At 40.6% G+C, this 23,463-nt stretch overlaps 1 protein-coding gene across 5 annotated transcripts in view; it reads left to right on the top strand.

Annotated features, from left to right (window-relative positions):
- The window catches only part of MFSD14B (major facilitator superfamily domain containing 14B), a 98,538-nt gene that overhangs the window by 4,237 nt on the left and 70,838 nt on the right, over nt 1-23,463 (top strand). Inside the window, exon 1 of one of the 5 annotated variants that reach the window (XM_037734274.1) lies at nt 5,173-5,613. The exons of 2 other annotated variants lie outside the window; for them this stretch is intronic. The gene's annotated coding sequence lies outside the window, so the exon portion shown is untranslated. Of the gene's footprint in view, nt 1-5,172; nt 5,614-21,991; nt 22,007-23,463 lie in introns of those variants that run through there. 2 more of the 5 variants (XM_037734273.1, XM_037734272.1) reach the window with 2 other exon arrangements.

Consider the following 23,463-nt stretch of genomic DNA (forward strand, 5'->3'; position numbering starts at 1 on the left):
TGGCGCGATCTCGGCTCACCGCAACCTCCGCCTCCTGGGTTCAGGCAATTCTCCTGCCTCAACCTCCTGAGTAGCTGGGATTACAGGCACGCGCCAACATGCCCAGCTAATTTTTTTTGTATTTTTAGTAGAGACGGGGTTTCACCATGTTGACCAGGATGGCCTCGATCTCTTGACCTCGTGATCCACCCGCCTCGGCCTCCCAAAGTGCTGGGATTACAGGCTTGAGCCACCGCGCCCGGCCAGGAGTTTTAAATTTTGATGAAATTTATCAGTTTCTTTTATAGATCAGGATTTTGGTTTCATATTTAAGAAATTGTTGCCTAATCCCAAATCATAGCAACTTCTTTCTATATTTTTGGAAGTTTTACAGTTTTAGGTTTTACAATTGGGTTTCTGTTCCATTTTGGTTAAATTTTTTAGATGGTGTAAGATATGGACGGAAATTATTTGCTTATGGATAATCAGTTGTTCGTTTGCTGAAAATACCTTCTTCTTCACTGAATTGCTTTTGTATGACAAAATCAGTTGTCCATATATCAATCAGTCTCTGAACTCTATTCTTTTTCTTCGATGTATTTGTCTTTACGTAAGTACCATGCAGTCTTGATTACTGGAGGTTTATAAGACTTCAAAACTAGCAGAGTTAGTCTCCTAATCTTGTTATTTTTGAAAGTTGTTTTAGTGATTCTGGGTCTTTGCATTTTAGAATTAGCCTGGTAGTTTTCACAAAAAAGCTTTTTGGGACTTTCATTGGTATTCCATTGCCCCGAAGATCTGTTTGGGAAAAATTGATCAAGTCTTCTGATGCATGAATGTAGTATGTCTCCATTTATTTTAGATCTGCAATTTCTTTTCAGCTGAGTTTTGTAGTTTTCAGTTGACACGTCTTTCCCATCTTTTGTCAGATGATTCCATTTCATATTTCTTGACGTTATTGTAAATGGCATCACTACATAAAGGTAAATTTTTTAAATTTAAATTCAAAATTGTTTGTTGCCAGTATATAGAAAAACGTTGATTTTTTAAAAAAAAATTGTTTAATTGTGGTAAAATACACATAGCAAAAAAGTTACCATTATAACCATTCTTAGTGTAGACTTTAGTAGTGTTAATATATTTACATTGTTGTGCAGTTGATTTCCAGAACTTTTTTTTCCAAACAAATTCTATACCCGTGAAACAACTTTCCATTTTTTGCCGCCCCCCCCATTCCCTGACAACCACCGTCCCCTTTCTGTTCCTGTGAGTTTGACTATGTTAGACACCTCATATACATGGAATCATGTGGTATTTTATCTTTTTGTAGTTGACTTATTTCACCTAGCATAATGTCCTCAAGGTTTGCCCAGGCTGGAGTGCAGTGGCATGATCATGGCTCACTGGAGCCTCAACCTCTCCAGGCTCAGGTGATCCTCCCACCTCAGCCTCCCAAGTAGCTGGGACTATAGGCATACCAAGCACGCCCAGCTAATTTTTGTATTTTTTGTGGAGTCATGGTTTTGCCATATTATCCAGGGTGGTCTCAAACTTCTGGGCTCAAGTGATCCACTTGTGTTGGCCTCCCAAAGTGCTGGGATTATAGGCATAAGCCAGCCTCTTTGCCCATTTTTAAAGTGGGTTATTTGCTTTTTGTGTTTATTGTTAAGTTGTAAAAGTTCTTTATGCATATAATCTGGATATTAACTCCCTGCTGTGGTGTCAGTGTCTCACGTTGCAACTTAATCGCCATTGTAATAGTATTAAGAGGTGGGACTGCCAGGGTTATTCAAAGATAATAGTAAAAATAAAAATGGGAACTTTAAGAAATGATTAGGCTATGAGAACCCTGCCCTTAATTAATGGATTAATGCAGTGAGTTTTGTTATCCTGGGCATAGATTCCTTGTAAAATAATGAGTTTGTCTCCCTTTTGTCTCTCTTTTGTCTTTCTGCCTTCTCCCATGGGATAACACAACTAGAAGGCACTGGCCAGATGCCGTTTTCTCTGTCTTGAACTTCTCTTATTGTCTTGAACAGTGAGCCAATAAATTTCTTTTCATTATAAATTACTCAGTCTGTGGTATTCTATTGTAGCAGCACAAAATGGACTGAGACACTCCATTATCAGATAGACGATTTGCAAATTTTCTCCCATTCTGTAGGTTACCATTTATTTATTTTTTTTAATTTTTTTTTCACGGATGGTGACGGGGGCACCCAAGGGGCACCCGAGCTGTGGCCGCTGCCACCCTCCCTTTTAATTCCGCTGATTGTGTCCTTTGATGCACAGAAGTTTTAAATTCTCATAAAGTCCAGTGTGTCTATTTTTACTTTGTTGCTTGGGTTTTTAATGTCGTATCCTAGAAATCATTGCCAAATTCATACCATGAAGCTTTTGCCCTATGTTTTCTTTTAAGAGTTTTATAGTTTTAAGTTTAATGATGGGTCTTTGGTTCATTTTAAAAGTTTGTAGTTTGAGGAAGCCCAACTTCTCTCTTTTCTTGTAGTTTTAGTGTCATATGCAAGAATCTATTACTAAATCCAAGATTTATCTCTGTTTTATGTTTTTTAGCTCTTATATGTAAGCCATTAATCCCTTTGAGTTAATTTTCATATATGGTGTGAAGGAGGGTTCCAGCCTTATTCTTTTCATGTGAAAAATTAGTTGCTCCAACTCCATTTGTTCAAGAGACCATTCTTTTCTGGCACTCTTAAGTTGGCCATACATGGCTTGTTCCTGAAATTTTCTTTTCTATTCAATTGGTATATGTCTATCCTTATGCCAGTACCACACTGTTTTGATCACTGTAGCTTTGCAGTTTTGAAATCAGGAAGTGTGCATTTTCCAATTTTGTGATTTTTCAAGATTGTTTTGGCTGTTTGGTGTCCTTTGCAATTCCATGAGAATTTGAAGTGATCCTTAATTCTTTTTTTCTTTTGAGATGGAGCTCACTCTGTCACCCAGGCTGCAGTGTAGTGGCGGGATCTCAGCTCACTGCAGCCTCCGCTGTCTCGCTCTGTCACCAGGCTGGAGTGTAGTGGTACAGTCTCAGCTGACTGCAACCTCCACCTCCTGGGCTTAGGTGATTCTGCTGCCTCAGCCTCTCGCGTAGCTGGGACTACAGGCGTGTGCCACCATGCCCAGCTAATCTTTGTATTTGTAATAGAGATGGGGTTTCACCATGTTAGCTAGGATGGTCTTGATCTCCTGACTCGTAATCCACCCGCCTCGGCCTCCCAAAGTGCTGGGATTATAGGCGTGAGCCACTGCACCCGGCCCCAACTAGTTTTTGTATTTTTAGTAGCGGTGGGGTTTTGCCATGTTGGCCAGGCTGGTCTTGAACTCCCGACCTCAGGAGTCAAGATTCCCCCGCCTTGGCCTCCCAAACTGCTGGGATTACAGGCGCGAGCCACTGCACCCGGCTGATCCTTAATTCTTCATGAGGACCTCCCTTTTATTCTTTGCTTATTTTTTTTTAGAAGGTCTTGGTCTGTTGCCCAGGCTGTAGTGCAGTGGTATGATCGCAGCTCACTGTAATCTCAAACTCCTGGGCTTTTCTGTTTCTGCAGAAAAATCATTGAGAGTTTGATAGGGATTGCATTGAATCTATCAATGACATCGAATAGTATTGATAGTTTAGTGACAGTAAGTCTTCCTTCCTGTGGACATAAATGTCTCTTTATTTAGGTGAAATTTGTTTTTGGTAATGATTTGTAGTTTTCAGTGTATAAGTCTTTCACTTCCTTGGTTAAGTTTATTTTTAGGTATTTTTTTCTTTTAGATGCTATTGAAAATGAAATTACTCAATTTCATGTATGTATAGAACATATCATTATGTTTTTATATCATTTTTCTGCATTGTCTGATCTGCAGTTAGCTTATTAGGCACATTTGAAGCAGTGCTCATTGTAGGACTAATTATTCTCCATTATTCAGGCACGGTTTTCCTGACTTGTACTCAGCACCATGCGAGTGAAATAAGTTTTTTAAGCATGGATGGTGGAAACCTGTATAGGCTTAGAGTGACATCTGGCCAGATGTGCATACTGTTGGGATGTTTTTCCCTTGGTTTTCGATAATTACCTCACATTCATGTGCTTATCAGTACCCTGCTGAATTCTTGAAGTGGGTTTTCTGCAGATCTCTGGACTCCTTATCTCTTCTCTCTCCATTTCTCTGTTCTGCCTTGGTCTCCATTGGCTCTCACTTTCATGTCAACTCAGGAAGTTGTCCTCCAGGTTTTGCCTGGATTCTTCCTACCAGTGGAGAAGCCTGGAATCTGTATCACGCAGTAAACTTGGATAATAGTACAACTGAGCCTCTTTCTCCTGATTTTCAGGGATCTCTGTCCTTCATCGCCTGGCATCCAGTGTGTCCTGGTTGTCTAAAGCAGGGGGGTAATTTTTATTGCTGTATTTTGGCCTGAAGGAGAAATGGCTCTCTTTATTTGTTAATATGTCCTACTTGGGACATAGAACTTTTAGTAGTCTTTTCAAATAAACCAACTTTTGGCATTTACAAAAACCCTATTTTTAAATTTTTTGTTTCTTTAATGTCTATTGTTTAGCTGTTTTTTTCCATTCTGTTAAAGATTGATTTTGTAGCTCTTTATTGAGATGGATGAAAAACTCGGCTTTTCAGACTCTTTTTCTACTATCCACTTACATTAATTTTAAGTGAATAATTATCTTCTCTCTTGCTTAAAAGTTTCTTCCTCTTATAAAATCAGTATTTCAATATGAATGTTACTATTTTGCCCCAGTGGTTTTCTACCTTTTCTTTTTTTTCCCACATTGGCCCTGGGCCATCCTCTCAATATTTTTATGGAGAACACTATCATGTCTACTGTGACATTCATTAAGGTGGGAGGGAAGGGGCACTTCCTAGGAAAGGCACTATGTATGTTGTAAAAAAAGTTTTCTCCCTCACTGTCTTCATTTTCCTATGCTTCCTACACCCCTTTCTGCACTTTCTTCTTTTGAAATCTGTTCTAGAAATCATATTAATATTATTTATATACAGTATTAGACCTTTTCAGTGAAGCAGAGTAACTAAGCACCTAAAAACCTAGATGTTTTCCTGCCTTTTAAATTTAATCTTCTTAAATTAAGCAAATGTATCTTATTTCACTCACCCGGTCTTTCTAGAAATTTTTTTAGAATTCATGAATATTATTATAAATAATGTTCTAAGGAATGTGATATGCTTTTATTGACTATGACTAATTAATTCTCATGATAGCTTTGAAGTAGGTGATAGAGCAGTGCATGACTTAATGGTGAGAAACATGAGTGCATGGAGTTAAATTGATTTGCTGAAAGTGACCAGGCTGACTGAACAATAGAGCTGGGACTTTCCTCAGCTCTGTTCTCAAACCTAATTTTTATTTGATGACAGCTCAATTCCTTCTGTTGCCTATATAGTCAGTTTTGTTTTTTGCATTCAACAGCAGAGGAAGGAAAAAGACTCCTGAGTTATCTGAGCATTGTTTTTTGTTGTCATTTGTGTGCTGTCACAGAGTTAGGCATTGTCATGTAGTTACTCCATGCCTAAATAGCTTCACTGCTCTACATTGTCTATTGTTAAATTAGGTCAAGCCACGAGGAGATCTGAAGAAAACCTGAAAATTCTGTGGGTAATCTGCTTCTTGATAATTACTATACATCCGACTAATTGTTCCTATTTGAAAATAGCAAAAGATTTTGAATTTTATATAATAGTAGTTCTTTGTGCATAGATCTTAAAAGTACTTAAATAAGTGAAAGTATTTTCTCTTTTGTACATAATGTAGAAGAGCATCTCTTAGTACTGTGATGCAGTAGAAGTACAGAAACTTCATTTAAGATCTGTAGCATGGTAATAAGTTCCCTGAAGAAAAATAGTGACTTTATATTTTAAATTCTTAGCTTCTGACATGTGAGTATCATGGGTCATGAAAAAAGAGTCATAAGATGGTGTGTAGTGAAATGTGGAGATTATTTTTAGCATTAGGTATCTTGAATACTGCTTTAGAGAAATATTCAGTTCTTAAATTACCATTCTTTTGTAATATACTCCTTGGGCGGATAACTTATGGAGGCCAGACAGTTAATATACACTGAAAAAAAGCCCCTACCCTTGACCTGGCAGTCATTCTTCAAGGAACTTACTGTAAGGCACCATTGGGACAAGACCACGAGGTATATTTGTAAGATATGTATGTATTAATTGTATATATATATATTCATGAAAGATTGTAATTTAAAAGGGACCTGGTGAAACAATTGTGGCACATCCATAATATGGAGTACTAAGCTGTCATTAAAAGTGATGAAATGACTATGCCTATTGATATGAATATGGTGAATATGTTTTTATGTAAATTGGCTACACAACTGTTTTATCACATTAAAAGTACATTTATATATTTGCATGGAAAAATGTTTGGAAGGGTTTATACCAAACTTAAAAACACTAGTGATCATTGCTGGTATTGAGATTTTTGTTGATTTTAATATAATTTCTGGCCTGTTTCTTTTTTTTTCTTTTTTTTTTTTTGAGACGGAGTTTCACTCATGTTACCCAGGCTGGAGTGCAATGGCGCGATCTCGGCTCACCGCAACCTCCGCCTCCTGGGTTCAGGCAATTCTCCTGCCTCAGCCTCCTGAGTAGCTGGGATTACAGGCACGCACCACCATGCCCAGCTAATTTTTTGTATTTTTAGTAGAGACGGGGTTTCACCATGTTGACCAGGATGGTCTCGATCTCTTGACCTCATGATTGACCCGCCTCGGCCTCCCAAAGTGCTGGGATTACAGGCTTGAGCCACCGCGCCCGGCTGCCTGTTTCTTTATTTTCACTTATACATTTTCTACTAACCATGTATGAGTTACAAAGCCAAAAGTAAAAAATTAAAAGATCAATGGAAAGGATACATGAATACTGGAAGTCATACACACCATTGCCTCACAGACTTCTGGTTCTAAGCGTTTGGGTTGCCTCAAGTTCTTTCCTGTTTTCTGACCTATCTTTCCTCCTTCCTCATTGCCTGTCTAAGGATCTCCCTTTTGTGTGAGTTGATCCTGCTCACAGATACATATGCACTAGAGGCCGTAAGGGGCCGTAGACACCAGTCCTAGTTTTCTCAGTTTATGTATGAAAGCACTAAAGGCCAGAAAATTGGTTAAAGACAGGAAGCTGTTAATAGCAGCAGAACCAGGAATAGAACTCAAATTTCCTTACTTCTACTTGAGAATTTTTTCCCTATTATGTGAGCTCTTCATAAGTATGGTGATCAGACATCTCAGTTTGCCTTTTGTCTACACTTAGTTTTTTTTTGAGACAGAGTCTTACTCCGTCGCTCAGGCTGGAGTGCGGTGGTGGAATCTTGGCTCACTACAACCTCCACCTCCCGCATTCAAGTAATTCTCTTGCCTCAGTCTCCCGAGTAGCTGAGACTACAAGTGTATGCCACCATGACCAGCTAATTTTTGTAATTTTTTTTTCAGTAGAGACAAGACTTCCCCATGTTGGCCAGGCTGGTCTCAAACTCCTGACCTCAAGCAATCTGCCCGCCTCGGCCTCCTAAATTACTGGTATTACAAGTGTGAGCCACTGCGCCCAGCCTATGCTTAATTCTTAATAAGGACTCCCTTTTATTCCTTACTTATTTGAGACAAGATCTTGCCCTGTTACCGAGGCTGGAGTGCAGTGGTATGATAATGGCTCACTTTAGCCTCAAACTCCTGGGCTCAAGTGATGCTCTCACCTCACCCTCTGGAGTGGCTAGGACTATAGGTGTGCACCACCATGCTTGGCTAATTTATTAATTTTTTTCTAGAGACAAGTGTCTCACTGTGTTGCCCAGGCTAGTCTTGAACTCTTGGCCTTAGGCAGTACTACCACCTCAGCCTCCCAAAGTGCTGGGATTACAGGCATGAACTACCATGCCTGACATCTCTTTTTCTCTTAAAGTGTCTCATTTGTGTGATAAATGTTTACCAGGTTCATAAGGGAAACAGGCATAATGGAAAGTGTCTTACAGACTAACCCTGTAACTGGGATCCATTGATAGAAATTGGAATAGTTAGAAGGAAAGGCAGGTTGTAGAGTAAGATGCTTTTCATATGTTGAATTGAAGGTGTTTGCCAGGACATCTAAGTCATTATTTCTAATCAGTAAAAGTAGCTGAGACATCATGTTGAGAGAGATATGTTTGTGAGCTTTCTTTGTTTGGAGATGGTAGTTGAAGCTGCATTAAGACATTCCATTCATTTTTAATCTATTGGGGGAGGATTAGTGAGCTCAGTTTATGAAGATTGAGAAAATGTGTTACCTGGTATGATATGCATGCCTGAGGACACATGTTGATCCCATATATGGGTGTGCACATGTGACTGCTTTGATTTTTGTCTAGTGTAGACATGCTTGAACATTTATGTTTTGAAATATGTAATAATACTGGGCGCTGTCGCTCACGCCTATAACCCCAGCACTTTGAGAGCCTGAGGCTGGCAGATCACAAGGTCAGGAGTTTGAGACCAGTCTGACCAACATGGTGAAACCCCTTCTCTACTGAAAAAAAAATAGCTGGGTGTGGTGGCGTGCACCTGTAGTCCCAGCGGAGGCTGAGGCAGGAGAACTGCTGGAACCTGGGAGGCAGAGGTTGCAGTGAGCCGAGATCATGCCACTGCACTCCAACCTGGTGACAGAGTGAGACTCCGTCTCAAAAAAAAAAAAAAAAAAAAAAAAAAGATACCCCTAAAAAAAAAAAAAAAAAAAAAAAAAAAAAGTGTAGTACTTTGTTACATTATTTTTTTTTTTCTTCTCCTTTATGTCACAGATCATGAAGCAATGTTTTTTTTATAGTGGCTGGAAAGCATTGAGTAGTACTGATACATGCAAGGCTGGTTGATGAAGAGCCCAGTCTCTAGGAATTAGGAGCACCTCAATTCAAATGCTGCCTGTGTAACTATGCATAGCTTATCACTTTTTTCTTCCCAAGTTTAGACAAGTTTGATCCTAGGAACAGTGAGAAACTATGCTCATGATTGTTCTTCAGGAGGATTTATCTGATGCAATGCCTGAGTGTGGAGAGATATGAGTTAAGTGATTGATAAGGAGGCAAAACCTTAGGAGAAAGGAGCTTCTGGACCAGGGTCTTGACCTAGTAGATAAAGATTGTCTGGGTGTGGGGGCTCACACCTGTAATCCCAGTACTTTGGGAGGCAGATACAGGAAGATTGCTTGAGCCCCAGCTTAGGCAACATAAACTCTTGTCTCTACCAAAAACAAAACAAAATAAAAACAAAAAAAAAAAAACCAAAGCTGAGCTTTTGGTGGTATGTGTCTGTAGTCCCAGCTGTTCGGGAGGTAGAAGGATCACGCGAGCCTGGGAGGATGAGGCTGCAGTGAGCTGTGATTAGGCCACTGCACTCCAGCCTGTGCAACAGAGTGAGACCCTGTTTGAAAAAGAGGAAAAAGAAAAGCGATTAATGTGAGAGGCGTTAAGGAACTAATAGAGGAGCTAGAAGCATATTGAATTTTGGGGAATGAGAAAAAGTAATAAGGTGAAAAATGAGTACAGTACTATCACTAGAGAAGTCAGGAGGAGAAACTGATTACTATGATTAAGTTTTATTTTGCTGACTTTAAGAGTGCTAACTGCCCCTGGATGTGAACTCTAAAAAATACTTTGGCTGGACACAGCAGATCACCTGAGATCAGGTGTTTGAGACCAGCCTGGCCAACATGGTGAAACTCCATGTCTACTAAATATACAAAAAAAATTAGCCAAGCATGCTGGCGGGCACCTGTAGTCCCAGCTACTCGGGAGGCTGAGGCAGGAGAGTTCCTTGAACCTGGGTGGTGGAGGTTGCAGAGAGCCAAGATCATGCCACTGCACTCCAGTCTGGGCAACAGAGTGAGACTCCGTTTCAAAAAAAAAAAAAAAAACGAGAGACGACTCCGTAAATTGCCCAGGCTGGTTTTGAACCCCTGGGCTCCAGTGATCCTCCTGCTTTGGTTTCTCAACGTGTTGGGATTATAGGCATGAGCCATTGCTCCTCCCCCCTCCCCCCTTTTCTTTTTTCCATGCATGTATTTTTGAGGCTGGATGTTGAGAAAATCAGAGACAGGAATCAGGGAGAGATGTTGGAGGTAGAGACACTGGTTATTTGCATCAAAGTTGTAGTGTCAACTGAGCGGATAAGATTGAAAGAGCAGGGGATTGAGGGGTGAGAGAACGGTACTCTAAAGAAACTCTTGGGAATGCTGACATTTCTGATATTTTGCTCTCCTGATACTCACTGGCAATCCTTGTTGTTGATACTTGTTCTTGATCCTTCCCAGTGGTGGGCTATTTTCAGCATTCAGGCTATACATGCCTTGAACATTCTCTTAACTGTAGCTCCACCCCACCTCCTCAAGACTCCTTAGACTACCTTAGGGGAAGATTATAGCTATTGCTAAATGGGTGATATCTGTCTCAAGATCTTCAATTGAACTGTAAGATTGCAGTATAGCAGGAGTATTTCCTTTGTATTTAAAAGCAATTTTAGGTTAAGATTTCACAGTGATCAGCTTTGGTATTTCCTCCCATCTTACTAGATTTTGCTTTATAGGAAAGGTCATATTTTGTGTCTGGGACTAATAACATGAACTAATAAAATAACATTAAAATTAGTTCATGAAAAGCCAGTGATTAATTCTCTTACTGAAGTGGTTATGTTGTCTGTCTGTTAGCCGCTGAGCTCTTCCTTGGCCATCCATGTGGAATTAGAAAGCAGGCTGAGCCAAGGAGGAGGAACAGCCATGATACTGCATGTCCAGGGAAATGACACTCTGTCTCCTTTTGCTTCCATGTTGCTTCCAAGTTGCTGATATATACTGTGTATTGTGATCTTTGAGTTGGCAATCATGTGTGGGAACAAGTTCCAACCTTATCTTTTTTTGGTGGGTAGCGGATGACCTGATTGATTGAGAAAAGCCATGTGCCCTAGTTCATCTGAACTTTTCAGGTCATATTGAGAAAGTAGGTGGAGGGGTTGGTGTAGAGTACACTTTTGCCCAAGTACACAGTAGCGGGCTAGAACTCCTTAGTGTGGAGAACAGGGTTAGTGGTCAAGTGAAGGTCTGCACTTTGCTTTGCCTGAGGAACTAGCTGCATCTGACGCCTGTCACTTACTCAGGTTGCTGCAATGCAGGCTGCCTGCCATATGTTTGTGCTGATTCTGTTTGTGGAAAAATTTGGACTGCATAATTAAAGTAATGTAATACAGTGATTAGTAGCACGTTCTCTGGATGTGTGTGACTATCTTGGTGGAGTACCAGCTCATGCACTTACTATGTGAGTTGGGAAAGTTACTTAAATTCACTGCATCTGAGTTTTGTCATCTATGAAATTGGGATAATAATAGTTCCTATCTCAAAAGGTTGTAGTGAGGATAAAATGAAGGTATGAGTATATAATGTGCTTTGATTAGGGCCTGGCATAATATCTGTTGCTGCTACTGTTGCTGCTGTTACAGGATAATTATAATTTTTGCCCAGATATTGCTTAAGGATCTTTGTAATATACTCAATAACCTTTGTCCTTTTCCTTCAGCGTGTGTATTTCCATTTATAATTTTACAGTCCATGTAATGAGAGTGAGGATCGAATCCTGTTGCTCACCATTGTCCCCAACACCTAGCTGGTATAGTTGAGATCAACAAATGTGTGTTAGTTGAATGACTCGTTTGGAGTTGAGTATTCTCAGTCTTAAAGAATGTTGGATGTATACACCTTCTGTGTACCCACAAAAATGAAAAATAAAGCATCTTAGTAGAGATAGGAATATTTACAAAAACAGTTCTTGGCATCTTAGTTTGCATTTATTTGGGTGGTAGTAAATTTTTGAAAAGTTGTGAAAAGCAGTTATTTTGTAAATCTTTTTTTTATTTTTTTTTTGAGACGAAGTCTCGCTCTATCCCCGGGCTGGAGTGCAATGGCACAATCTTGGCTCACTGCAACCTCTCCACCTCTGGGGTTCAAGCAATTCTCCTGCCTCAGCCTCCCAAGTAGCTAGGACTACAGGCATCTGCCACCACACCTGGCTAATTTTTGTATTTTTAGTAGAGATGGGGTTTCATCATGTTGGCCAGGATGGTCTCGATCTCTTGACCTCGTGATCCACCTGCTTTAACCTCCCCAAATGCTGGGGTTACAGGTGTGGGCCACCTCACCCGGTCCTATTTTGTAAATATTTAATGAATGCAGCTTAGTCTATCCAATGAGATACGCATGTCATTTATTCAACTATTTAACATACTGCTGAGAAAATTTTTATAAATTTTGTAGAAAAGTCATTTTATCTGTAGGGATAACCAGTAAAATTCTTTTTTTCTGCTTGTATTCCAATAGTATTATTATTAGGTAGCAGGGAGAAATTGCAGAGTCTTCAGGTATAGTCATTTGTTTGGTTTTTAAAATGGTTCATCTTAGTTATCCTTACGTTTATATAAAAACTTTCAGTTAAAACTTTTTGTTTCTTTGTTTTTTCGTTCAAGATGGGGTCTCACTCTGTCACCCAGGTTGGAGTGTGGTAGCAGGATTTCACTCACTGCAATCTCCACCTCCCAGGCTCAAGCAATCCTCTCACCTCAGCCTCCTGAGTAGCTGGAAACACAGGCACTTGTCACCAGGCCCAGCTAATTTTTGTGTATTTAGTAGAGATGGGGTTTCACTAGATTGCCCAGGCCGGTCTTAAACTCCTAAGCTCAAGCAATCTGCCTCCCTTTGCCTCCCATACTGCTGGGATTACAGGTGTGAGCCACTGCCCAGATAAATAATTTTTTGGATGGAACATTTACTAGCCAGCTAGATATAAATGATATAGGAAAAAGTAGCAAATGTGTGACTTACTAAGATATTGGCAGCTGATGATGAAACATGTTTTATATATGTCTTCACTAGTAATCCAGAAATAACTGAGTCTCGTGGCAGTACTTTTTTTATTTTTTATTTTTATTTTTTGAGACAGAGTCTTGCTGTGTCACCCAGGCTGGAGTACAGTGGTGCTTTCTCAGCTCACTGCAACCTCTGCCTCCTAGGTTCAAGTGATTTTCCTGCCTCAGCCTCCCCAGTAGCTGGGACTACAGGCGTGTGCCACCACATTCGGCTAATTTTTATACTTTTAGTAGAGATGGAGTTTCACCATGTTGGCCAGGCTAGTCTTGAACTCCTGACCTCAAGTGATCCGCCCACCTTGGCCCCTGCTTAGGAAAGTCATGGGATGTTAGCAGCTTCTCAGATAATACATTATTTGTGATATACCCATGTAATTGGTATTTGTGAACTCCCCATTGTATTCTATTTATTCAAAATGGGGTCGGTGCCAGGTACAGTGGCCCATACCTGTAATCCTACCGCTTTGGAAGGCCGAGGCATGTGGATTGCCTGAGCTCAGGAGTTTGAGTCCAGCCTAGGCAACATGCTGAAACCCCATCTCTACTAAAATATAAAAATTAGCCAGGTGTGGTGGTGTGTGCCTTTAGTTTCAGCTGCTGGGAAAGCTGAGGCATGAAAACTGCTTGAACCCGGGAGGCGGAGGTTGCAGTGAGGCGAGACCACACCATTGCACTCTAGCCTGAGTAACAGAGGGAGACTGTCTTCAAAAAAAATAAATAAATAAAATAAAAACAAAGTGGGGTTGGTAAACTTTTTTTGTAAGGGACCTGATAATAAATGTTACAGGGTTTTTTGTTCATATATTAATCAGCTATGCCAGTATAGCACAAAAGCAGCCATAGACAATATGTAAATAAATGAGCATTGCTAAATATCAGTGAAACTTTATAAAAGTAGGCAGTGGACTAGATTTGGACTGTGGGCTGTAGTTAGCTAACCCCTCCTCTTTAATAGTACTACTTTTTCCTCTGTCCCTTTCTTTTTCTCCTTCAGGATATTTTTATATTCTCGTCCATTTACTTTTTAAAATAAGACTTTTTTTAAGGAATAGCTTTATATCCACAGAAAAATTGCAGATAGCATAGAGTTTTTCTATACTCCATACCCATATTCCCCATTACTGACATCTTATATTGGTATGGTACATTTGTCAAATTAACGAACCTATGTCCATACATTATTATTAGCTAAAACCAGCCGGGCTCAGTGGCTCACACCTGTAATCCCAGCACTTTGGGAGGCTGAGGCCAGAGGATCACTTGAAGCCAGTAGTTCAAGAGCAGCCTGGGTGTAGCTCTTAAAACAAACAAAAATGACCAGGCATGGTGGTGTGTGCCTGTAGTCCCAGCTACAGAAAAAAACCAAACAAACAAAAAAACAAATCCACCACCAAAAAAAAAAAAGAAAAAAAAAAACCCCTAAAGTCCATACATACTTTATTGAGATTTCTTGTATTTTACCAAATGCTCATCTTCTGTTCCAGTATTTCATGCAGGCTACTACATTACATTTAGTTGTTGTGTCTTCTTGGGCTTCTCTGCACTGTGACAGTTTCCTGGGTTCTTCTTGTTTCTGATGTCCTGGACAGTCTTAAGGAGAACTCATCAGGTGTTTTGTATAATGTCTCTCACTTGAGATTAATCTTGATATTTTTCTCATGATTAGAATGGAATTATGGGTGTTTGAGAAGAAGCCCATAGAGGTGAAGTACCATTTTCTTTATGTCGTGTCAACGCTATGTTACTGTTGATAACCTTGATCACCTGCTGAGGTGCTGTTTATCAGAGTTCTCCACTGTAAAGTTGCTCTTCTACCCCCGTTTCTATGCTGTACGCTTTGGAAGGAAGTCACTTTGTGCAGTCCATACTTTCCGAATGAGTAGTTATACTCCACCTTCTTGGGGGCAAAGTATCTGCATAAATTACTGGAATTCTTCTGCATGGGAGATCTGGCTATTTTTTCCTATTTGTTTATTTAATCATTTTATCAATATGAACTCATAGATACTTATTTTGTACTTTGGATTATCCCCAAATCCAATATTGCTTTATTTTCTTGTTCAAATTGTTCTAGCTTTGGCCATTGGGAGTGCTTTGATGTATATACTCCTTTTTTTTTTTTTTTTTAACCCTTATATTTCCAGACCAAACTGAGGGTCGGGCTGCTGTTTTTCATGGCCCAATAATGAGATGCGGATGAACTGGGGAGGAAGAGAGTTTTTATTTTTGCAGTGGGTTACAGGGAGAATGAATGCCTGGAAATTATTGCCCGACCAACTCTATATTACAAAGTTTTCTAGAGCTTATATACCTTCTAAGTTATATGTCTACCTGTAAGTGTTCATTCATCTAAAGACATAAGTGATTAACTCCTTTTAGTTCATAACTAAGGGCTGAGTCTTGAAGACCTTCCTCTGGAGCCTTAGTAAACTTACTTAATATAAATGGATCCAAGTGCTGGGGTGATTACCCTTATGTTGTCTCCTGCTAAAACACGGAGGTTTGAGGAGTGCCTTCCCTACCCTAATAAACTTGTTTGAGGAGGCCTGATGAGTTTCTTCAAGACCCACAGTAAAACCTCTTTAATCCTAAGTGGGTCCTATTAAGAATTCCTGCATTATTTTGTCATGCTTTAAGGCCCAGGAAAGGCCTAGGCAAAACTCTTGATGGACTTTTGTTATGTTCCAGCCTTAGCATAAGGGCACTGGCTCTTTTTTTGTTTTTGTTTTTTCTTTGAGACAGAGTCTTGCTCTGTCTCCCAGGCTGAAGTGCAATGGCCCAATCTCGGCTCACTGCAACCTCTGCCTCCTGAGTTCAAGCGATTCTCCTGCCTCAGCCTCCAGAGTAGCTGGAATTACAGGTGCCTGCCACCATGCCAGGCTAATTTTTTGGTATTTTTAGTAGAGACAGGGTTTCACTATTTTGGCCAGGCTGGTCTCGAACTCCTGACCTCAGGTGATCCTCCCACCTCGGCCTCCCAGAGTACTAGGATTACAGGTATGAGCCATTGTACCTGGCCAGCTCTTTCAGCTTTTAATATTTAACCTAACTACTCAGTGTGTACAGAAAACAGTTGTTTTGGAGGCATGAATTAGTGAGACCTGGCCTGCCGCTCTTATATTCTGGGATTACAAGATACTCCATGCTCCTCTTACATATTTCCAAAATTAGCTGTTTCTCCAAGGAGCCCCATTTTGTTTTTGTTTTTTTTTTAATTTGAGAATGGCATTTGAAACCAAGATATCACACTAGACGTGCTTACTGCTGTTGAGTTTCTAGGGTGTCATTTCTTATAGGCTCTTTCAGCTAATCTTTTTGTATTTTTAGTAGAGACGTGACTTCTCCATGTTGATCAGGCTGGCCTCAAACTCCTGACCTCAGGTGATCCTCCGCCTCAGCCTCCCAAAGTGCTGGGATTACAGGCATGGGCCACTGCACCCAGCCGGAGAAAAAGCCTTTTTATTTGGGTGTTATCCACTGAAGAGAATGGGAGATCAGTTTTGAGGTCATTCTTCTCTACCAACTAAAATGGGGGAATTTATGTATGAAAACAGGAATGTAACTATGTGTAAGGAAAACAGCAATTAGGGAAGGGATAAGGAAGCAGTCCTGACCAATGAGGTTGGAAAGAGGTGTATAAGATCTCATTGTCAGAATGATGATTTGGTGAATTTCAGTCCCTTACTTGATGGTCCATTTCCTGAAGAATGAACTCGCTGGAGATAAATAATAAGTTTTAGGTTTTAAAACTGGAAGGGTCAGTTTCTGTGTTTATTCAAATACCTGTTAATATAATTTCTGTGGGGGAAATTGGGCCAGTTTCATTTATGCATAGCTTTTTTGCCTTCAGTCTTAATAGACTCTGCTATTTCCCAAAGTTACTTGGATCACTACTTTTCCCCTTACCGCTTTAGTGAGGTCGTTTCATGTGTTTTCACTACAATTAGATTGTTTTGCTATATTCTGCATTCCATCCTAGGACTCCTCAACTCTGAAATGTTTTCTAGAAATTAGCATTTACTGAAGATCACTCTTGTTTTCTGAAGTTCTGCTGGTTTTGAAAAATGTATGGTGTCATTTACCTACCATTAAAATATCATACAGAACAGTTTTATTGCCTGAAAGTCTCCTGTGCTTCATCCATTTAACCCTACCCTCCCAACTCCAGCTACTGATCTGGTACTATCTATAGTTTTGCTTTTTCCAGAATGTCCATTAAATGGTATCTTACACTTTGTAGCCTTTCAGACTTGCTTCTTTTAAATTAGCAATATGCATTTCAGATCCATCCTTCTAACAATCTCATTGTTTTAATTTGCATTTTAAAATGATAGTAACACACAATGAACATCTTTTCATACGCATATTTGCCGAATGTATATCATTTTGAGTAGACTGTTGTGATCCTGTCACCTCTCCCTCCTTTTCTTATTTACAGTCAGGGGATTTATTACCTCATTTAACAAGAAATCTGATGGAAAGACAGTTCCAGGATTGGTCCTGGACTTTTGCATCAAGGACCAGGTTCTTTCCATCTTCGGTGTGTTGATTTGTTTGGCTCTCATAGTCTCAAGATGGCTGCCATAGTTCTGTTACAGGAAAGGGGTCCTGATCCAGACCTCAGTTCCTGGATGGACCTTGAGCAAGAAAGAATTCAGGGAGTCCATAGAGTAAAGTGAAAGCAAGTTTTATTAGGAAAGTAGAAGAATAAAAGAATGGCTACTCTGTAGACCGAGCAGTCCCTAGGGCTGCTCGTTGCCCATTTTTATGGTTATTTCTTGATTATATGCTAAACAAAGGGTGGATTATTCATGCCTCCCCTTTTTAGACCTTATAGGGTAAGTTCCTGACATTGCCATGGCATTTGTAAACTGTCATGACGCTGATGGGAGTATAGCAGTGAGGATGACCAGAGGTCACCCTGTCTTATTTTTGGTAGGTTTTAGCTGGCTTCTTTACTGCAAAGACTTGTTCTGTCAGCAAGGTCTTTATGACCTGTATCTTGTGCCCACCTCCTGTCTTCATCCTGTGACCTAGAATTCCTTAACCGTCTGGGAGTACAGCCCAGTAGGTTTCAGCCTTATTTACCCAGCTCCTATTTAAGATGGAGTTGCTCTGGTTCACATGCCTCTGACAGTTGTAGGCTTCACATACAGTAAAGTATGTCCAGAGGCAGAAGAAGAATCTCTGCTCTTTTTTTTCTCTATTGCATTTGAAAGATTGAGGTGTATTTATGTACCATAGAGTTCATCATTTAAAAGTGTACAATTCCAGGGTTTTTTTTTTTTTTTGTATATTCACAATGTTGTAGAACTATCACTACTTCCAGAACATTTTCACCTTCCCAAAAAGAGTCCCTATATTCATTGTCACTATCTGTCTTGCTGTTTTCTCAGATCATTGCCCCCCCCCCCTTTTTTTTTAAATGATAGTACTTGGCATGAACATTTGCTTATTTTTAAATTGGGTTGTTGTCATATTAGTGACTTGTAAGAGCTCTTTCTATGTTCTTGATTCAGGTTCCTTATCAGATAAAGTTTTTGCAAGTATTTTCTTCCAATATGTGGCTTATCTTTTCATTCTCTTAACAGCGCCTTTGCAGAGTAGAGGATTTTAATTTTAGTGAAGTCCAGTATATCAACCGTTTCTTGCATGTGCCGTGACTTTAGTCTTGTATCTACAGACTCATCTTGAAACCACGTGACCAAGGTCACTTATATTTTCTCCTGATAATCCTCTAGAAGCTAATAGTTTTCCGTTTTATTTTTAGATCCATGATATGTTTTGAGTTACTTATTTTAGTGTATATACATAACATGGTTTTTAAAGTTTCAGTTCAGTAGCATTAAGTACATTTTCATTGTTGTGTACTCATTATAACTGTCTGTCTCTAGAACTTTTTCATCATGCCAAACTGAACTCTGCCCATTAAGCAATAACTCCGTAGCCCCTGGTAGTCACTATTCTACTTTCTGTTTATGAAGTTTATTACTCTAGGTACCTCATATAAGTGAAATTATGCAGTAATTTGATTTTTTTGTGACTTGCTTTCTTTTTTTTTTGTTTTGAGATGGAGTTTCGCCCTTGTTGCTCAGGCTGGAGTGCCATGGCACCATCTCAGCTTATTGCAACCTCTGCCTCCTGCCTCCTGGTTCAAGCGATTCTCCTGCCTCAGCCACCTGAGAAGCTGGGATTACAGGTGCCTGCCACCATGCCCGGCTAATTTTTTTGTATTTTAGTAGAGACTGAGTTTCACTATGTTGGTGGCCAGGCTTGTCTCAAACTCCTGACCTCAGGTGATCCACCCGTCTCAGCCTTCCAAAGTGCTGAGATTACAGGTGTGAGCCACCGTGCCCAGCCGTGACTGGCTTGTTTCACTTACCACAATGTCTTTAAGGTTTATCCATATTGTGACAGTCAGTTTCCTTCTTTTTTAAGGTCGAATGGTATTCCATTGTATACATGTACCATATTTTGTTTAAACATTCATAAGTTGATGAACACTTGGGTTGCTTCTACTGTTTGGCTATTGTGAAGAATGACGCTGTGAGTTTGGGTATATAAAAATCTGTTCAAGTCCCTGCTGTTGTTTCTTTTGACTATATACCCAGAAGTGGAATTGCTGGGTCATGGAGTAATTCTATTTTTAATTTTTTGAGCACCTGCCAAACTGTTTTCCATAGGGGCTGCACCATTTTACCTTCTTGCCAAGAATGTGTAACTTCTTAATTTTTTCACGTCCTTGCCATTACTTACTTTCTCATTTAAGAAAACAATCACAGCTGCTGTAGTCTGAATGTGTCTCCCAAAATTCATGTGTTGGGAACTTAATTCCCAATGCAGCAGTATTGGGAGGTGGACCTTTGGAGAGGGGTTTATGTCACGAGGGCTACACCATTAGCAGTGGATTAATGCGGCTATAAAAAGGGCTTATGGGAGAGGGCTCACCCTCTTTTGCCCTTCCATCTTATGCCTTGTGAGGATACCGTAAGAATGTCCACCCGAGATGCTAACACCTTGGTTTGGACTTCCCAGCCTCCAAAACTATGAAGAAATAAGCTTCTGTTAACTACCCAGTCTCAAGTATCCTGTTATAGCCACACAAAACAGATTAAGACAGTAGCCATCCTAATGGGTATGCGATGATATCTCATTATGGTTTTAATTTGTATTTTCCTAATGATTCATGATGTGTATCTTTTCTTTCCCCCCTCCCCCTTTCCCTCCCTCCCTCCCTTCCTCCCTTCCTTCCTTTTTCCCAATGATTCATGATGTATATCTTTTCTCCTCCCTGCTTCTTTCCTTCCTTCCTTCCTCCCTTCCTGACTTCCTGACTTCCTTCCTTTTTCTTTTTTTTCTTTGACAGAGTTTTGTTCTGTCTCTCGGGCTGGAGTGCAGTGGTGCAATCTTGGCTCACTGCAGCCTCCGCCTCCCAGGTTCAAGCAATTCTCCTGCTTCAGCCTCCAGAGTAGCTGAGAACACAGGCATGCCCCACCATGCCTGGCTAATGTTTGCATTTTTGCTAGAGACAGAGTTTGATCATGTTGGCCAGACTGGTCTTGAATTCCTGATCTCAAGTGATTTGCCTGCCTCGGCCTCTCACACGAGCCACCTTGCCCAGCTGATGTGTATCTTTTAATGTGCTTCTTGGCCATTTGTGTATCTCTTTTACAGAGGTCTGTTCAGTTTCCTTGCTCATTTTTAATTGAGTTGTTATTTTGTCTGTGAGTTGTAAAAGTTTATTATATATTCTAGATATTAATCTCTTATCAGATATGTGATTTGCATATATTTTCTGCCATTCTGTAGGTTGCCTTTTCACTCTGTTGATAGTGTCCTTTGATATACTAAGGTTTTTCATTTTAATGGTTTGATTTATGTATTTTTTCCTTTGTTGTCTGTTATTTTGGTGCCATATCCAAGAATTCAATGCCACATCCAATACCATGAAGGTTTTCCTCCATATTTTCTTCTAAGAGTTTCATAGTTTTTGCTTTTATGTTTAGATTTTTGGTGCATTTTGAGTTAATTTTTATATATGGTTTAGGGTAGGGATCGAACTTCATTCTTTTTAATGTGGATGTCCAGTTTTTCCATCACCATTTGCTGAAAGACTGTCCTTTCTTCCTTACTCATTAAATGGTCTTGGTACCCTTGTTGCATATTATTTGTGATACATATGTGAGTATTTACTTCTGGGCTTTTTACTTCTAGGCTATTTATTTATTTGAGATGGAGTTTCACTCTTGTTGCCCAGGCTGGAGTGCAATGGCACCATCTTGGCTCACCACAACGTCTGCCTCCTGGGTTCAAGTGATTCTCCTGCCTCAGCCTTCTGAGGAGCTGGGATTACAGGCGTGTGCCACTGTGCCTGGTTAATTTATTTATTTATTTATTTTTGGGTAGAGACAGGGTTTCTCCATGTTGGTCAGGCTGATCTCAAACTCCTGACCTCAGGTGATCCTACCTGCCTCGGCCTCCCAAAAGTGCTGGGATTACAGGTGTGGGCCACTGTGCCTGGCCTTTATTTTCTAAAAAGATTGGGCTTTGCCATGTTTACCAGGCTGGACTTGAATTCCTGGGCTCAAGTGATTCTCCTGTCACAGCTTCCTCAGTAGGTAAAAATATAGCCACACACCAGCATGCCTGCTTGGGCTTTTTATTCCATTAGTTTATATGTCTGTTTTTATGCCAGAACCACACTGTTTTTATTACCTTATGTTTATAGTAAGTTCTGAATTCAGAAAATGTGATATCTTTAACTTTTTTTCATTTTCAATATTGTTTTGGTTACTTGGGGTCCCTTAAGATTCTATTTAAATTTTAGGATAGAGTTTTCTACTTTTGCAAAAAGCATCATTGGGATTTTGATGTGGCTGGCATTGAATCTGCAGATCAGTTTGGTAACAATAATATCTTAACTATATTAAGTCTTTAAATCAATGAACTTGGGATGTCTTTATGTTTATTTATACCTTCTTTAGTTTCTTTCAGCAGTGTCTTATAGTTTTAAGCATACAAATTGTTCACCTTCTTGGTTAAATTTATTTCTAAGCTCAAGCTGTCTTTCCTGCCTTGGCCTCTCCAAACACTAGGAGGTGTGTGAACCACTGCACTCAGCCTAACTTGAATTTTGGCTTTCTTTTCTTTTCTCTTTCTTTTTCATTCCTTCTCTTCTCTTCTTTCTCTTCTCTTTCCCTCCCTCCCTCCCTCCCTCCTTCCTTCCTTCCTTCCTTCCTTCCTGCCTGCCTGCCTGCCTGCCTGCCTGCCTTCCTTCCGGGGGTGGGGGCAGAGGGAGATAGGTTTTATTTCAGGTACTGGAGAGCTGTGGGCCCTACTCCTCCCCCAGAATGCTGCCAGGGTTGGGGGATGAGCCCTGGCAGGGGTCAGTGCTTAGAACAGGAAAGGGATGATGGGCATGCACAGGGGCAGGTAGTCCCAGAACTCCTTCAGTTAGCTGCGGGTGCTTGCCCTTGGTCCAGAGGTCATCTGGCTGAAGCCCACCAGGGAGAACAGGGCCACTGGGAGACACTCATCATGGTGAAGCCAATCCAGGACTCCACCTCATAGGTGTAGTTGGAACAGAACACCAGCAGGAAGAGCAACGTGGTGGGGTTCTTGGTGGGGTACGGATCTTCCAGGTCTTGGACTCGCAAGCCACAGGTCCCACTGGGCCATGTGGATTGAGAAGTTGCCAAGCTTGCAAATCACAAAGATGGCGAGCACTAGTTTCACCTGCTGAGCTCCATAGATAGGGGGCATAGAGAGGGTGGTTGATGTAATAGGCCATCCACGCCGCGAAGCCCCAGTAGCAGGTGCAGTTCTTGAAGGTGTTGCACAAAGGCATCTTGCCATGGGAGAAGCGGTGCACGAAGAGCTCTCCAGCAGGCACTTGACGTAGTGGAATGAGTGACAGATGCAAGCGAGGTGCACCACAGTGTGCCAACTGGATGCGAAATCATATCTGTGGCCATAGATGAAGGTCACTCGGAAGTAGACGAGCAGGTAGATGAAAAGGGGCTCCGCATACTCTGTTAGGAAGACCGTCACCCAACAGATCAGCCTCTACTTCTGGCCCCAGGTCCCGGAAGTAGAGTGTGGCTGTGGTGCCTGTGGAGAGCTTCTGCTGAACATTCTCATCCTTCAGGGACTTGCCCTTGGGGTCCAGGCAGAGGGACTGTGTGGGTCTTGGTGAAGAGATTCTTGATCTCCACGATGGTGGCGTGGGGCTCCATCTTGTCCAGGAAGCACAGTTTCTCCCTGTCATTGCATCCAGAATCTCCACCTCATAGCGTTTCATTGCTCCCTCCCATGGTGGCTGCTGTTTGCGGCTGCTGCACCTACCTGCATGTGACACAGGACAGGGCCTCTAACCATTGATTGATTTTTATGGGTAAACTGTTCTTACATTCTTGGAATAAATTCTCTTGGTTATGGTGTGTAACCATACTAAACTGTTAAATAAACTGTTGAATTTGGTTTGCAAATATTTTGTTGAGGGTTTTTGCATCAATGTGCATAAGGAAAATTGGTCTGTAATTTTCTTTCTTTTTTT

The sequence above is a fragment of the Cebus imitator genome, unplaced genomic scaffold (assembly GCF_001604975.1).
Source record: "Cebus imitator isolate Cc_AM_T3 unplaced genomic scaffold, Cebus_imitator-1.0 Scaffold598, whole genome shotgun sequence".
NCBI lineage: Eukaryota > Metazoa > Chordata > Mammalia > Primates > Cebidae > Cebus > Cebus imitator.